Source organism: Eublepharis macularius, chromosome 4, assembly GCF_028583425.1.
Source record: "Eublepharis macularius isolate TG4126 chromosome 4, MPM_Emac_v1.0, whole genome shotgun sequence".
Taxonomy (NCBI): domain Eukaryota; kingdom Metazoa; phylum Chordata; class Lepidosauria; order Squamata; family Eublepharidae; genus Eublepharis; species Eublepharis macularius.
The window spans coordinates 185,560,190-185,572,151 of record NC_072793.1 but is presented as its reverse complement, the minus strand read 5'-3'; the positions used below and the strand labels follow the sequence as shown (position 1 = coordinate 185,572,151).

The following is an 11,962-nucleotide window of genomic DNA, read 5'->3' as shown; positions in this document are numbered from 1 at the left end:
ACTTGCCAACCTCGAGGTGGTAACACTAGAACAAGGCTCACCCTGGAACAAGGCAACAAGGAGAAAGTGGGGAACCCACCCGGGATGGATACTGAAAGACTTACCTTCACTGCAACAATTGTGCTTTGTAATTATACAAACATGCAAATATATATATATATATATATATATATATATATATATATATATATATATATATGCAAACATACAGTGATACAAAATTACAATATAACAAATGCAACAGATGCAGTATATTCTCTTGTTACTAAGCCCTCTACGAGGTTCATAGCTTATATATCTGTCTAAGGCAGACTAGGATAGCGAAGTCCTATTCCAGTAGCTTTCCAGGAACGTATTCCCCTGGAAGTGTTGTCCAGTATTTTGGTGTCCTGGAATAAGATACTGTGTCCTGTTTGAGTTAGGCTATGTTCAGCCACTGCTGATTTTTCAGGTTGTCCAAGTCTGCAGTGTCTTCCATGTTCTTTTATTCTTGTCTGGATGCTACACTTTGTGGTCCCGACGTAAACTTGTCCACAGCTGCAGGGTATACGGTATATGGTATCTCCCTATATGGATATATTGATGGACAGCGAGGTATGCACTCTGAACAAGCTCTTTCCACAGTCCACAGATTTATATGGTTCCTTCTCTGAATGGATACGTTGACGGACGTTAAAATCTGTACTCCGAACAAAGCGCTTTCCACAGTCCTCACAATTATATGGCTTTTCCCCTGAATTGATATATTGATGGATGTAACATGCTGTACTCTAAGCAAAGCTCTTTCCACAGCCCTCATATTTACATCGTTTCTACTCTGTATGGATATGTCGATGGACAGTTAGCTGCGCACGCCAAGTAAAGCACTTTCCACAGTCCACACATTTAAATGGTTTCTCCCCTGAATGGATACGTCGATGGGCATTAAGATCTGCACTCTTACCAAAGCTCTTTCCACAGTCCTCACACTTATATGGTTTCTCCCCTGTATGGATACGTCGATGGACAATAAGACTTGAACTCCAAGTAAAGCTCTTTCCACACTTGACACATTCAAACGGTTTCTCCCCTGAATGTATACGTTGATGGGCAGTAAGCTGTGCTTTATGAATAAAGCTCTTTGCACAATCCACACATTTATATGGTTTCTCCCCCGTATGGATACGTCGATGGACAGTGAGGTTTGCACTCTGAGCAAAGCTCTTTCCACAGTCCACACATTTAAATGCTTTCTCCCCTGTGTGGATACGTCGATGGACAGTAAGCCGCGTACTCCGAGCAAAGCTCTTTCCACAATCCACACATTTACATTGTTTCTCCCCTATATGGATATGTCGATGGGCACTAAAATCTGTTCTCCAAGCAAAGCTCTTTCGACAATCCACACATTTATATGGTTTCTCCCCTGTATGGATACGTCGATGGGCATTAAAATCTGTTCTCCGAGCAAAGCTCTTTCCACAGTCCACACATTTAAAAGGTTTCTCCCCTGAATGGATATGCCAATGGACAGTAAGGTTTGCACTCTTAAGAAAACTCTTTCCACAGTCCTCACACTTATATGGTTTCTCTCCAGTATGGATACGTCGATGGATAGTAAGCTGCGCACTGCAAGCATAGCTCTTTCCACAGTCCACACATTTAAATGGTTTCTCTCCTGTATGGATATGTCAATGAAGAATAAGCTGCGCACTCCAAGTAAAGCTCTTTCCACAGTCCATACACTGATATGGTTTTTCCCCTGAATGGATATGTCGATGGACAGTAAGGTCTGGACTCCGAGAAAAGCTCCTTCCACAGTCCTCACACTTATATGGTTTCTCTCCTGTATGGATACGTCGATGGACAGTAAGGTTTGCACTCTGAGCAAAGCTCTTTCCACAGTCCACACATTTAAATGCTTTCTCCCCTGTGTGGATACGTCGATGGACAGTAAGCCGCGTACTCCGAGCAAAGCTCTTTCCACAATCCACACATTTATATGGTTTCTCCCCTGTATGGATACGTCGATGGGCACTAAAATCTGTTCTCCAAGCAAAGCTCTTTCCACAATCCACACATTTATATGGTTTCTCCCCTGTATGGATACGTCGATGGGCATTAAAATCTGTTCTCCGAGCAAAGCTCTTTCCACAATCCACACATTTATATGGTTTCTCCCCTGTATGGATACGTCGATGGGCATTAAAATCTGTTCTCCGAGCAAAGCTCTTTCCACAGTCCACACATTTAAAAGGTTTCTCCCCTGAATGGATACGCCGATGGACAGTAAGGTTTGCACTCTTAACAAAACTCTTTCCACAGTCCTCACACTTATATGGTTTCTCTCCAGTATGGATACGTCGATGGATAGTAAGCTGCGCACTGCAAGCATAGCTCTTTCCACAGTCCACACATTTAAATGGTTTCTCACCTGTATGGATACGTCGATGGACAGTAAGGTCTGCACTTCGAGCAAAGGTCTTTCCACAGTTCACGCATTTAAATGGTTTCTCACCTGTATGGATACGTCGATGGACAGTAAGATTTGTGTACTGGGCAAAGTTCTTTCCACAGTCTGCACACTGATACGGTTTCTCCCCTGTGTGTTTTCTCCAATGTGTATCAAACAGTGATTGGTAAAGGAATTCTTTTCTACACACGGGGCAAGTGATTCTTCCACGGTATGGCAGGCTGTCCTGGGATTCATTACCCTGAGAAGCAGAGGAGTCATTCCTCCTCTTCCATCTTGTTCTAGGCTTCCTTATTTGCTGTTCCTGTTCCAATTGGAGTGGTTGTGGTTCTTTCTTAGGTCTTTTCTGCAGACAAACAGCCTCTGAAAAAAAAGAAGATAGTGGTGAAACCTTAAAGCAAAAGCGAAATCAAGGGGAAAAGTCATTGTTAATGAGGGAACAGAAATCAATTTAAGTGCAAACAAATACTGCTATATATTAACCAGTTGTTGAGTTTTCAGTTACAATAAACATCCTACTATATAATTGAGTAAGCATGTTTCAGACAACTCACTTTATACCCTGGTGCACCACCAGAGGGCGCTACCGCAGAGGGAAGCCCAGGCAAGGCACCATGTCGCTCCAGAAAACGTGCCATGGCTGGAAGGTCAGGCCAGTATTGGGAGGGGAAAAGGTGGCAGTACCAGCCCCTTGCTTTCACCCAGCTGGTATTAGGAGTGGAACAGGTGGCAATACCTACTCCCACCTTAACCCAGCTAATATTAGGAGCAGATCAGGTGGCAATGTCCACCCCCACCTTAACTCAGCTGCTATTAGGAGCAGAGAAGGTGACAATACCCATCCAATGCCTTAACCCAGCTGGTATTAGGAGCAGAGCAGGTTGTAATGCCCACCCCCACCTTAACCCAGGTGGTATTAGGAGTGGGGCAGGTAGCAATACCCACCCTCCATCAGTCATCTGGGATCAGGAGTGGAACAGGTGGCAATGCCCACCCACCGTCTTCACCCAACTTGTATTAGGAGTGGAGCAGGTGGCAATACCCACCCAACATCTTAACCCAGCTGGTATAATGAGCAGAGCAGTTGGCAATGCCCACCCCCCTTTAGCCAGCTTGGATCAGGAAAGGAATACGCAGCAATGCCTGCCCCACCCCCCACCTTACCCAGCTCATATTAGAAGCAGAGCAGGTGTTAATGCCCACCCCCGGCAATTCTCACCCCCCCCCCCACACCTTAAGCCAGCTAATAATAGGAGCAGGGCCTGAAACACCAGGGCACCTCCTTAAACAACAAGCTGAAGCAACTACAAAATCAAGGAGGTAAAACCAAAAATGTATACACAATTTAGTTATTCATCCAAAATCTTTTTCAATTTTTTAAAGTGCAAAGTGCAAAATATAAGTCATGCAATTCTCTATATCCAAGTAATACAAGTATAACAACTATCAATCAAGAACCAAATCATTCATAGAGATAAATAAATGACAATATACATATGCCAACTGGTGAAAGAACAAGAGCAATCAATAAGCAGAGCAGGTGACAATGCCCACCCCCACCTTAACCCAGCCGGGAAAGATTAAGTGAATAATGTTTCTTAAATGCACTTAATGCAAATATTTCTCAATTGCTATACTTGATACAAAAATAATGATCAACTCTCATACAATATTTTCAAAAGACTTATCATAATACACCCTTTAAGGGGATATTCAATGTCCCAGTGTCCTGAGGGGTGCACTTTGTAAGCCCCCCAGAGTCTTTAACGATGATTCTCCGTGTTGCAGACAGAAATCCGCTGGTGTAGCAGAGAGAAATCCATCTGATTTCACCCCTTTCACCCAGCTGAAAGAGGTCCCGTCAGTCCCGTTGACAGGGGTGCTGCCACACTGTCAATCGACTGTATCCATACACAATACAATCGGCTGTGCGAGCGCAACCGAGCTGTGTAACCAAGGAGGGAGCAGTAACAGGATATATTGTCGAAGGCTTTCACGGCCAGAGAATGATGGTTGTTGTGGATTTTCCTGGCTGTATTGCCGTGGTCTTGGCATTGTAGCTCCTGATGTTTTGACACTGAGAGATCCCTGTCTTTCAGTGCTACACCTCTGAAGATGCCAGTCACAGCTGCTGGCAAAACGTCAGGAACTACAATGCCAAGACCACGGCAATACAGCCCGGAAAATCCACAACAAACAATAACAGGATAGTCCCTCGTGAAGCAGGGGCTGACCTGATCCGCCGCCCTGCCTTTGCGGAAAGTAGGAGATGGGCAGGACAGGAGGCATTGTTTGGACGGGTCAGAGTGGTTCCTGAGAGGGGGAGATGGAAATGTGACAGCAGCAGCAGCAGCTGACATCGGCCACCTTCCTGCCTTGCTGGAAAGGATGGGAGGGAGAGGATCTGTCATGTGAAGGGTAAGTGGGAAGATCCCCCCGCAACCGCCAGGCCAAAGAGGAGTGCACTGGTATTCTCGGCGTGGGAGGGAGAGGACGTGTCATTCGGACCAGGGGCCTGATCCCCCAGCCACCGCGGGTCCTCACCCGAGGGTCCCACTGAGGAACAGTGCGGTGGCAGCTGCCTCCTGAGCCATCAGCCTCGAGGTTGTAAGCGGCGCTGTCCCAGACCCCGAGGGGACAACCTCCGCCAGCGCAGCCTGCCGGAGCGCTCAGCTCTCACCAGCATCACCCTCAGGGCAAAGTGATCCTCCCAATGACCCCCGCTCAGAAGAGCGGGTGGCCCCCTTTCTCCCCCCAATGGATGTTTCACTGGGTGAGGAGGGAGACAGGCTCGGGTGGTGCCTCTTCAGGTGCCAAGTCAGGGCCGTCGAAGACAGGTGCTTTGGGTTTTTGCCCCTGCGCACCAGGACATCACAGGCACGGCACCACACCACATGGGGGTCATCAGGAAGGGCCCGAAAGTGCCTCCATATGGAGGCGTTGTAACGTCGACCGCTAACTGTCCCAGGGGAAGGAGGACGAACTGTTACAGGCTGCGCTGAGGGGCTGGACACGGATGACAGGGTGAGGGGTGGACTGCGGGAGGGGACACCACCGAGAGTTTGGGATGGGGACGGGAAGGATCTTTCATAACACACATACCATTCCTCCAGGGATCCATCACCCGCCCGCCCCTCCTCAAAATGTTGAGAGATTCTCTCCCCCCTGTGCAAAGACCTCTTGGGCCTCCACAGCCCACATAGGTGAATTGGGGGGAGCAGGAGGACTCCCTGTGCCCCCCAAGCCACACCCAAAACTGCTTTCCACAACTGGACCAGGAGGACTGCCATCGCACTTCACCCCACAACCACCCTTGGCAGCCAACACAAGAGGAAGACTCATTGTGCCACCAAACTAGAATTAAGGAGGAAAGGAAAGGAGATGACTCTGTGTGCCCTCCACCGCGGTGTCCACTGAGCTTGGCCCCAGGGCCTGGCAGCAGCCCTGGCACCAGAGGGAGGGAGGGACTAGAGCCCTAGCCCACCACTCCCACAGGCCTGACCCGATCAGGCCCTGATCAATAATCAATGTTGAGCCCTCAGCCGAGGTGCCCACTGAGCTCGGCCCCATGGCCTGGCAGCAGCCCTGGCACCAGAGGGAGGGACTAGAGCCCTAGCCCACTATGCCCACAGACCTGACCCAATCAGGCACTTTTTTATAATAATCAATGTGAGCCCTCAGCTGAGGGTCCCACCAAGCTTGGCCCCAGGGCCTGGCAGCAGCCCTGGCACCAGAGAGAGGGAGGGACTAGAGCCCTAGCCCACCACGCCCACAGATCTAAACAGAACAGGCACTAATACCACTGTGTGAGCCCTCAGTTGAGGCGCCCACTGAGCTTGGCAGCAGCCCTGGCACCAGAGGGAGGGAGGGAGGGAGGGACTAGAGCCCTAGCCCACCATGCCCACAGACCTGACCCGATCAGGCACTTTTTTATAATAATCAATGTGAGCCCTCAGCTGATCTGGTCAGGTCTGGTCCCACCGAGCTCGACCCCAGGGCCTGGCAGCAGCCCTGACAGCAGCCCTGGCACCAGAGGGAGGGAAGGACTACAGCCCTAGCCCACCACGCCCACAGATCTAAACAGAACAGGCACTAATACCACTGTGTGAGCCCTCAGTTGAGGCGCCCACTGAGCTTGGCCCCAGGGCCTGGCAGCAGCACTGGAACCAGAGGCTGGGGCTACAGCCATAGCCCAGCACACAAAGATGCCTGGGCAGAACAGGGACAGTGACTAAGAATAATAATAGTAATAATAAGAATCATAATTAAAATGATTAGGATTGTGATAATAATACAAATCATTTGGTGAGCCCTCAGCCCAGGTGCCCACCTAGCTAGGCCCCAGGGCCTGGCAGCAGCCCTGGAACCAGAAGGAGGGAGGGACTAGAGCCCTAGCCCACCATTCCCACAGACCTGAACAGATCAGGCACTGATTAATAATAATGTGAGCCCTCAGCCGAGGTACCCACTGAGCTTGACCCCAGGGCCTGGCAGCAGCCCTGGCACCAGAGGGAGGGAGGGACTAGAGCCCTAGCCCACCGCTCCCTCAGACCTGACCAGATCAGGCACTGATTAATAATAATGTGAGCCCTCAGCCGAGGTACCCACTGAGCTTGACCCCAGGGTCTGGCAGCAGGCCTGGCACCAGAGGGAGGGAGGCACTAGAGCCCTAGCCCACCACTCCCACAGACCTGAACAGATCAGGCACTGATTAATAATAATGTGAGCCCTCAGCCAAGATGCCCACTGACCTTGGCCCCAGAGCCAGGCAGCAGCCCTGGAACCAGAGTAGATAGATCCCTATCCCCCAAAGCCAAGCTCAATTGTACTCTCAGTCTCTCTCCCCAAAGGCTAGCAAGTGGCAAGCAAGAGCTCTGTCCCACTCCACCGCTTGCAGAAAGTGAGACCCAGCCTGGGAGACCATGGCTATTTATAAGTAGGGGTCCCATTCAGCAACACAGGAGGTCTGTGTTTCGCTGTCAGAGCTGCCTATCAGGGTTTGCAGGGATGAGATATGAGTGCCCATGGCTACAGAACACCCCCTTCCCCCTCCCTCCCCTGGGTGTCCTCTCCCAACTTGTAACTGCTTTGCAGCTCCGTGGTTGGAAGGAAGCCCTGCTGATCAAGGAAAGCTGGGCTTCCATTCGGGTTTCCAGGGCGACAGAAGGAGGGCAGAAAGAGCTCAGGCATTCCCCTGGCTCCATTGCCAGGGGAATAGATTGCTGGAGCCTGAGTGTCTGGCTTCCCGAACTGCACCCGAATGCAACGGACCGAGCCTCTCCTGACCGCTGGTTCATTGGCCGTGGCTGATCATGAACTGTTGTATTTTTTCCCACAACGGGCTTTGTTGCTAGTAAAAACATAAAGCTGAAATGGATTCCCATGGTCATCTAGTCCAACGGTATGGCTCAATGCCCTTCTAACCTGTCCCCCATCCTGAGATACACTGGGGAGGGAGCTAGAAAGATAAGCCCCCTCCCCTTTGACACTGATATTGTACAACACCAGCTCCATAAACAATAAAACAGCAACACTGCAAGACTTTTTTGAAGGGAATGAAGTGGACCTGGTAAGCGTGACCAAGACCTGGGTTAGAGAAGCCGAATCAGTCACCTCAGAAGAACTGACCCCCTCCCCCAGGATACTCAGTCCTCCATCAGTCCTGAACTGGAGGCCAGAGGGGTGTGGGGGGGTGATCCTTACTCGAGAGTCTTTCTCCTTCTGGACTCTCCCCATCCCTGACATTTCTGGCAGTGTTTGTGTGGGCCTGGTGTGGGGTGCCAAGGAGAGTTTGGCTGTCTGGTATACCGACTGCCGTGCCTGCTGGATTTGTTGGCAGAGCGGGCCTTGGAGTACCCCAGGTTGGTGGTGCTGGGGGATTTCAATGTCCACACTGATTATGCCACCTCTGTACAGGCTGCGGTCCTAGCATCTTCCATTGCAGCACTGGGACTCTCTCAATTTGTGTCAGCCTCTACACATAAAGCAGGCCATATGCTAGATTTGATTTTGGGGATGGGGATAAATGTGGTTCTGGAAGCAGTAGAACTGGCGCCATGGTCTGCCCACTCAGTTTTGAAGGCTTGGTTGGATATGCCACCGCCCCCTCTGCAAGGGTGGTGAGCAAATGTATCCTCGCCCACAGAGACTCATGGATCCAATTGGTTTTCAGAATGCTCTGCAGGATCCAAAGCTCCACTGCGGTTCATTGGATGAGCTGGTGGAGGACTGGCAAGTCCGGCTCTCTGAAGCCACTGGTGAAATCGCTCCATCGCCCCTTTCGCCTCCGTACCCTGTGAGCTCCTTGGTATACAGAGGAGCTGCGATGGAACAAACAAGAGCTAAAAAAGCTTGAGCGAGTGTGGAGGCGCTCTTGTGATGAACAGGCAAGAGCCTCTTATAGGACGTTTATGAAAGTCTATGAGATGGCGGTGAAGGTTGTGAAGAAGGAATTCTATGCAGCTTCCATTGTGTCAGCAGCCTCACACCCAGCAAAACTGTTTAATGTGGTTTGTGTATTGGTCTCCTTATCAGATGGAGACCGGCAAATTTCGAATTCAGATATAAGCTGTGAGGCTTTGGGGAGCTTTTTTTGCTGACAAGATCTTGTCTCTCCAATGCAGTCTTCTAGCCACGATTGATACAGTATGTGAACTAGAGACCCCTTGGTTGTCTTCTGGCTCGATATTCAATCACTTTAGTCCACTCTGTGGGGATGAGATTGACAGGACCATGCGAACAGTGAAGCCCACCACGTGCCTCCTGGACCCATGCCCATCATGGTTGGTGACGGCCAGTGTCAATGTGATATAGGGTCCTTTGAAGGCCATTGTCAACTTGTCTCTGGGTTCTGGGGTTTTCCCTGAGGTATTAAAGGAGACGGTGGTGAGGCCACTCTTAAAGAAACCATCTTTGAACACCACTAACCCGACCAATTACCACCCAGTGTCAAATCTCCTGCTCCTGGGTAAGGTGATTGAGCGGGCAGTGGTGGAAAAGCTGCAGGGGTTCCTGAGGGATACCTCAGCCCTAGATCCCTTCCAATCCAGTTTCTGCCCAGGGCATGGGACAGAGACATTGCTGGTCGCCCTCACAGACGATCTTTGCAGGCACCTGGATCGAGGCAGATCGGCGTTGCTGATTCTATTGGATCTCTCAGCGACATTCAATATGGTTGATTACGATCTGTTGATCCACCGCCTCACTGATGTGGGATTACAAGAGACTGCCTTGCAGTGGCTTGTCTCTTTTCTCCACCGTCAGGGACAGAGGGTGGCGCTTGGGGAGAAATTGTCACCCCGTCACCCTTTTGTGTGCAGTGTTCCGCAAAGGGCGATACTCTCCCCATTATTGTTCAACATCTGTATGCACTCCTTTGCCCAGTTGCTGTGAAGTTTTGGACTTGAGTGTCATCAATATGCGGATGACACCCAGCTGTATCTGATGAAGGAGGGCTGGCCTGACTCGGCCCCAGATGTCCTGGAGTGTGCTTTTGAAGCTGTGACTGGTTGGCTGAAACAGAGTTGACTGAAATTAAATCCAACAAAGATGGAGGTCCTGCACTTGAGTTGTGGGTGCTTAAGTACTAGACTCCAGCTCCCGACCTTCGATGGAGCACCACTTGCGCCAGTTCTGATGGTTAGGAGCTTGGGGGTGATCCTGGATGCCTCCTTGAAAATGGAGGCACAGGTTGCAGAGGTTGCCAGGTCCTCTTTTTTTCACCTTCAACAGGCCAGGCAGCTTGTACCTTACCTTTCGACCCACGACTTAATGACAGTGATCCAGGCAATGGTCACCTGTAGGCTGGATTATTGCAGCCTGATCAGTGCCAGCAGGTTGAAGGGGCAGTCCTCAGATGGGCAGGGAAGGGGGTTGCACCACCCTGTTCCTTCTCTAGCCCAGGATGGGACAGCACACCCCCAGCTGCATATTGCTGTAATTCCCCCCCCCCCCCCCCAGGAACTTGCTTCTGGGTTTCCTCCTAATCCTCAGCCAGCCTCCCTGAGTGGCCCTTCTTCCAGCCTATCCGGTGGAAGGGCTGGGTCGACTCATGCTTGCGGGGAAGGCAGGCTATCAATGTAATCAATCAATCTCACATCTCCCGGTCCCTCCCACTTCATCTCTCCCAAGGGCAGGGCATTTCCTCTGCCCGGCTAACCTCTGCTGCTGAAGCTTGTCCAGTGGCTCCCTTACCCAGTCCACCTCCTGTGGGCCTGGCTGAGATGGCTGAGATGGATCTACTGGAGTTCGTGGGTGCTGCTTCCAAGGGCTAGATATGGGCATCAGTAGCTGCTGTTCCAGCTTTTCAACATCCTTCTGAAACTGTGGTGCCCAAAACTGAACAGAGGACTCCGAGTGGGGTCTAACCAGAGCACAGTAAAGCGGTACCATCACCTCATGTGACCTGGACAGTATATTTCTGTTGATACAGCCCAAAATCGCATTTGCCTTTTTAGCTACAGCAGTGTAGCTAAAGACCCCGAGATCTTTTTCACATGTACTACCGCCAGGGCAAGTCTCTCAGTAAACAACAAATAAAGGGGTGGGCCTGCTGCTCCCCCCAACAAAAATACCCACCCTGGGCTCATCACACCTCAGGTTCAAATCCCCTCTCTCTGAAGACCAATGCAAATACAGAGATAAATTTCTCATGTAAGTGGATCAATTGGAGCAGCTGCACTGATCCTGGTTCCAACTCCAAGGCCCTAAATGAGGATTGTGGAGAAAAACGCTTAAATGTTTTTTTATTAAGCTTTCCAGGAGAAGACAAGTTTCATAAGGCCTTGGTCAAGAAACCCTGTTAGGTTTTGTTGCTGTCCTTGCTTTTTGGATGCTCTGACCTTGGCAATTAGATAAGACACTAGGAGTGGTGGAGCTTCCCTGGCTAGTCAGTGTGCCAATTAACATTTTTGCCTAATGAAACTAATTGCACCTGCAAGATAGGACCTGGGTGTAATGGACTGCAGCCTTTGTGCCTAGCACCTCTCTGCACGTAGTCTCCTTTGACCATCCTTCTGATTTCGCCAATTGATTGGAGGAGGGCTCCCCCCCCCCCCACTCAGGTGGCAAAATTGGCATAAAAACACATTATCTAGCATGGAGACTTTGGGACCTGTGTGGGTTGTAGTGTCCATCATTGTAACTCACCCAGTGTCTCAGACTCTGGCTATGTCTGGAGATGGATACTCCTGAGCCCATCCATTGTGCTGCGCTGTGAAGGCGGATTACCTTTGCCTCTCTGACCAGAGATTTTGCCTCTTGCCTTCTCAATGATCTTGCTTGCCATAACATTGGTACGTATTAGCTAGAGCTAATTAAGCTATAGGATTTATTCCTCACAGTCTGTTTTGTGCAATTTCTGTTGTGACCTTGCACCTTAATAAATAATTATTTTACTTTTTGTGTCTGGGTACCTGTTGTGTCTAAGTACTTTTGCCGAACCCCTTTCAGCAAGTTCTCATTAACCACTTACCTTATAACTACCTTTTGCTGTGAACTCTACCTCCAACC

The 11,962-nt window shown here is 50.1% G+C and overlaps 1 pseudogene; it reads right to left on the bottom strand.

The window, feature by feature from the left end:
• Positions 1–224: 224 nt before the first annotated feature.
• LOC129326941 (zinc finger protein 721-like) overlaps positions 225–11,962 on the bottom strand; it is a 45,731-nt pseudogene continuing 33,993 nt past the window's right edge.